This window comes from Mercenaria mercenaria, chromosome 9 (assembly GCF_021730395.1).
Source record: "Mercenaria mercenaria strain notata chromosome 9, MADL_Memer_1, whole genome shotgun sequence".
Taxonomy (NCBI): domain Eukaryota; kingdom Metazoa; phylum Mollusca; class Bivalvia; order Venerida; family Veneridae; genus Mercenaria; species Mercenaria mercenaria.
Window position 1 is genome coordinate 48,267,744 of NC_069369.1, and position 6,146 is coordinate 48,273,889.

Below are 6,146 nucleotides of genomic sequence, written 5' to 3' on the forward strand. Positions count from 1 at the left end.
TGCAATGTCCATAGTGCCCAAATTCGATAATGAGTGAGAATGGTTGAACAAATCATAGAATTGCTGAGTCTCGGATATATCTAATACGATATCAGTGCAGAATAGAATCTCGTCTATAGGCTGCTTGGATGCAGCAGGCTAGTGAGGCTAAAGTTCAGAGAGCGGGATTATTCAACGTGATACTTACCACTTGGACTGGCCCTGGATTCATCTCTATCCCAGCAATAAATAGCTGCATACCAATGAATCCAACGACACCTACTGCATGCAGGGTGTCCAGGTCAAACACGGCCTTCGGGCAAAAACGTCCGATTCGAGCTCAATATGTTCACAGGGGTTCGGCTCATGCCTAGGTCCAGGCCCTACCCTATAAGAAAAACACAAGGGAAAGCATTTCACCTAGATCAAAGTTCTATGTCCCTTCGGTTTTTCGCTTGCTGTATTTTTTCTAATTAAATATTTTCTAAAACTATATATGCCATTTGTTGTCTATTAAATCTATTTTTCATAACAATGATTAAAGGTTATACATATTTTGACATGCGAATGCGTGAAAGAAGGGACCAGAGGTAAACAAAAGTAGATACATATGTTTTATTGTGGGGGGGGGGGGGGGGGGGGGAAAGGACGACACAAAGATGAAATTGTCTGTACTTAGAGAAAGTGTCAACTTGATAATTTGTCCAATTGTTTTCTTAAGTACATCAACATATGATTCTTGTATTGGATGAAGAAAGTTCTCAACTGTCAAAAATGTGCGATTTATTTTTGTTATTTCCACACACCTTGACACGCAAGATTCCTCAACCTTTTCTTTAACCAGTACGCTTCAGCGAAGTGTTTAATCTGGTTAAATGACAATTTATACATATTAATGAATGATAAGATGGAGAGTAAATTATCAGTATTTCAATCTTTTAGCATGTTAATCAAAACTCTGACAGTGTAAGCGAAGATTAATTTAGAAACTGACAGTTTCATATCGGGATTTTTATTTCAATCAGATGTAATAGATATAAATTTTTGAGTAAGCTCTAACTGATACTTATTTAGATTGTCCCTTTCTTGTTACTTTTATTACCTTTTCACTGTAATAAAATTTTAACACCATGCATGGATAATTATGGGGGCGATAGTGGATATTTCGCACTTTTATAGCACATGTCTCTTTGAAAAAAGGAGGCATTTAATAACGGCAATAAAATGGGAATTAATAAAAAGACAATGCTTATGTTTTATATACTTTATTAAAGTAAACAAGACATTACGAATGATTATGTTTTTTTTCGACTGCTTCATTGTATTGCTTGTTCAAGATCATTATCTTTTCTGTTTACTGCTTATTCAAGCGACACTTAAAAAACATTTGATTTTTAAATGTAATGTTACAAATTCTGAAGTGTGCAGGCTTCCGTACATGAAAACAGGGTACATCGCTCCGTGGGCATCAATCTCTGAATAACTTTGTCCCCTTCTTTCAAGTACATATTTCGCACGTGCAACTTGGGTGTTAGGTGCATAGGAAACTATAAATTTTGCCGTTTTCTACGTTGAAGTGGAAATGATTGTCATTTCTTTATATTTATACAATGTGTCTATATATGTCAAACGTTCTTATCCGAGAAAATATTACACGTTTGTAAGCTATTGATGTGTATATCCAATAAACAAAACGTATTGCAACTTGACGTGGGTACATGTATTTCATCTCTATTTTTAAAATAAAATAGTATTTATTTCTTAAACATAGCAATGATAATTTGAATTATTTCAAACAGATAGTCCCTATCCGTTTTATTAGGCCAGTAAAGAAATGGACAAATTACACAGTGTTACATTTCCTTTTTTAGTTAAATATCTTCAGTTAGTTCCCGATTTTAGTATACTTAATAAAGTTATAAATTAAAACTAACATTTGACTTGACTGTGAATTAAGCGATTCTATTTTCATACCAATATATAGAAAAGAGAAAAGTTGTTCACATGCGTACACATTTATATTTGCATATTAGGTTTTCAGTATTCTACGGTGATACATGAAACAGAAGTTATTCATGTGGTTATTATATACGTACACGCATTATTACATTATTGCACGCATGTAAGAAAATTTGGTACCATCGTGCGCAGAATTTAATAGACAACAAATGGCATATATAGTTTTAGAAAATATTTAATTAGAAAAAATACAGCAAGCGAAAAACCGAAGGGACATAGAACTTTGCTCTAGGTGAAATGCTTTCCCTTGTGTTTTTCTTATAGGGTAGGGCCTGGACCTAGGCATGAGCCGAACCCCTGTGGGTATCTTTGAATGTCGATCTTTTTTTTTGTTTACATAAGTAACATAAATGCGACACACTTATGAGTATGCGGATCCATAATTCTAAATCTGATTAAGAATTATCTAATAGGCTGTAGATCTATATTACGGCTGTTACTGTAAAGTCATTCTGAATGGGTGTAATATATCATTTCCGTATGTTTTTGAACTTGAACTTGAATTGGTACCATTTGTATTCTTAATTGAAATACATGTACTTAATTACTTTTTTCATTGCATGCCAAATTTTAACCGAGGCAACTGCCTCACTTGCCTCAACGTAGCTACGGGCCTGACTGATCATATGCATGGCCAACATTCCAATACACTGACCAGTAGTTTCGGCAAAAGTAGTCTCCCTTGAATATACACGGATCGCGGACCCGATCACGTTTATCGATAAACAGTTTTACCATAGATTTGTATAGGAAAATATATTTCAAACATTAAAAACGTATTTTTATCGTTATTTAACGAAATTTTATAACCTCGTGAAATAATCTTCATTTTTTGCCCTTTATTTCAATGTATTTTTTATCGATGTGGTACAAAAACTTATTGCTTCCATTTTTGTTTGAAGTTGATGACTATGGTTTCTATGTATTTCTATATAAAAATGAGGAAAATACCGTATATGTCAGGTTTTAAAAGGCTTTAAAATTATTTTTTGTCAAAATGACATTATTTTATAACCTCGTGAAGTATTCTCCATTGTCTGAACATTGTCTAGGTATGTTTTATTTTAAAATTGAAGAATGACAAATTGCTTCCATTTTAATTTGAAAATGAAGTAATCGCAATCTTGAGTACGTTTTCACATACTAGTACATTTACTTGTCGGTACGGCGGTACAAGGCAAGGTATATCAATGTGTTGCATATCCGTTCGAGCGATTTATTTATTTATTAATTTATTTATTGATTTATCCGTCACTAGTGCCAATTATATATTCTGTTTGATATTATGATTAAAGGTAAAACTTTTTTGAATCGACGAACTATAAGTCTTAAAAAGTCCGCATTAAATTAAAAAAAACAATTAAAATTAATTCTATGTATACTAATTGCTGTACACAATCTGTGTGCCGGTATGATTTTTGATGATGTTACAATATAACATACTTCGTTTATTTGAAACATTTAGCGAAAATTTTGTGTTGGATTTACATATATACGTGTGCCTAAAATGTTACATACAACCATAGCTTCTTTACGTTCTCTGATCACTGCATGAATGTAAAAGTATGAATTACAAATTAATGAATGATGGTGATTTTAATTGTGATGATAATGTGATTAATTTACTCGTGCGTGCATTTCAGTGTTATAATTAAAGTAGAAGATGAAAAAGGGCGCATTTTATGCAACTTATTGTTGAATAATAAAAAAAGAAAAACCACACACACATGTATATATTTATTAAATACAATAATCACTTTCACCGGTATATGATCTTTTTCATTATCATGATATATTACAAAGACAATTTTTAGTTTACACTATATCTGTGTTTTATTGTAATAATTATATTATTATTATTCTACATTCATTAAAGGAAAATTAATTCCTACTCCACAAATCTTCATGGTCTAATAGGGACCCCTGTTGTGCAAAGGTGCCCATCAATTAGCGACTATTACATAATCGCTGATAAGCAGCAGATAAGACAGAGGTTGTATATTGGATTAGCGTGGGAGACACTTCTCTACCCATATGCTTGACAAGTGTTTTATGATCTTACTGCGAATATTGTGAAACATTGAAGTTTTATAATAGTGAAAAAGAAAATAAAACAATAATTTTAATCATGAGCAAACCGATATTTTAGATTAATTATAAAATGTAAGATAATATGTGTTTAAGACTATTATAAAATTTATTTTTTTAACAAATGTACATTACAGTCTCTTGCAACTCTTGATTTTTATTACAGATGTATTTTGGGGTAATTAGCATAGCCTGGGGTGTCTATCTCGTCTCCATCCTGTGTATTCGCAAAGGCCCATAAAACATCACGCGTAAAACACTTATAGTCAATATGCAGCAAAGTGAAAATTGAAATTTGCAGGGCGATAAATAATAATTAAAAAAAAAACACAACAAAACCTTGAGAACATTTTATAGCATTTCGTTTCACAGAAAAGGGCTTTAAAAAGGGAATTTATAAAAAGAGTTGTTTTGTGTGATGTTTTATGTATATCCTTTACGATTAAAAGGTGGCATTTTTGACTTTCATATTTTCGGTCCATACATTAAACGAAACTTATAACTTAACCCAGCATTATGAGCATATTACATGACCGAAAATACACCTTACATACGCATAACGATTCGGTCATTCTGAACAAAGAACTAAAAATACATTATTTTTATAGCTCTTTGTTCTGAACAAGTATTTTTACTGTAAAATCCATCCAGTTTCATTAGAAACTCATTGTGCATTACGGCGGAATATTTTGTACATTCAAGTTGCTTGCTGTTAAACATATAATTATTAAATTCATGGTACAAGGTCGTTATCTAGCAAAGTCCACATTTTTTCGATTAAATACAATTAATTACAGTGCCTTAAAGATGTGTTATATTCTGCTTTAATTTGCTTATTCCAATAACTCTATCTTACCAAGACTGAAGATGCGCTTTTCAAAAAGCCATATATACCGTTAACCGCTTCCTTCTTTTTATCTCTTATCTTACTAATTTCTTGTCGGTTGACGCGTGTGAAGTCTAAGGTCTACAGCAGTGGTTTGACTAATCGTGAGATACCTGTTTATCGATATTTTTGTGTAAAGGGAAACAACTGCAACGGCGCGCAAGGCAAAAAATCAATACCGACAAGAGTTGCGGTTCTCGTATATTTTACGCTCAAAGTTGGGGATGGACATTACGAATTCATTTAAAATATACGAAACTTAAAACGATTCACAATATATGTTCGACATCAAATGATATGTCCGTACTCCCTACATAAGGTTTGTTCACTTTTACGCTATAAATCACAATAACATAGATGCCACTGATCATGTGAACTGCAAACTGCAAAGAAGATAAGTAGATATATATAAATGAAGCATTATCAGTATGACCAGCTTTGTAAGCAGTGCGTAATTGAAAAAGAAGAAAAATACACATATATGTACCGTTCGAAGGTGTTGCCACCGGTCGTTCCTGTGCGGTTCCCACTATGTTCCTTTTTATGTTCGTTTTGTTCTCGCTGACAGTTTGTGTCGAATTTGAATTGTACGCACAGGCGTATAGCCGTATGCCCAGATACGCGCCTGACCAATATTGAACATGTAATTAGAGCGTATTTATTAGATATTTCCATGATTAAAAAAATAAAACAGATACCAGTAGTTTTAATTATTTTCTCGCTCGTATACCACCGCCCCGCCAATTATCGCCCCGCAACTTTATTAATGTTGGCAAATAAACAGTACTTACGCCGAAAGAAGGGGTTGCGAATGTCATGATCAAATTACGCGGACGGGATTCGAACCCGCGACCTCCAGGTTAGGAGTCCGTCGGTACTTACAGGGTTTTTCTTAACAAGAGGGGAAGGGGCCCAGGCCTGTTATTTGGGGAGGGGGGGGGGGGGGGCGGGGGGTAGCTAGGTATGTGAGCAAAGGGGAATAAAAGTATGTTGTAAAGTCAATTTCTGTGGAAATCTGCATGATTTAAAAGAAATTTACTGAGGAGAAGAGGCCTATCAGCGGCCTCTTTTATGAAGGGGAAAAAACCCTGATTTAATTCTACCCCTACACCTCAGTGCCTCTCAATAATCCGTGAATCGAATGCATATTGAAAACAAAAACTGTTTCAAGTTT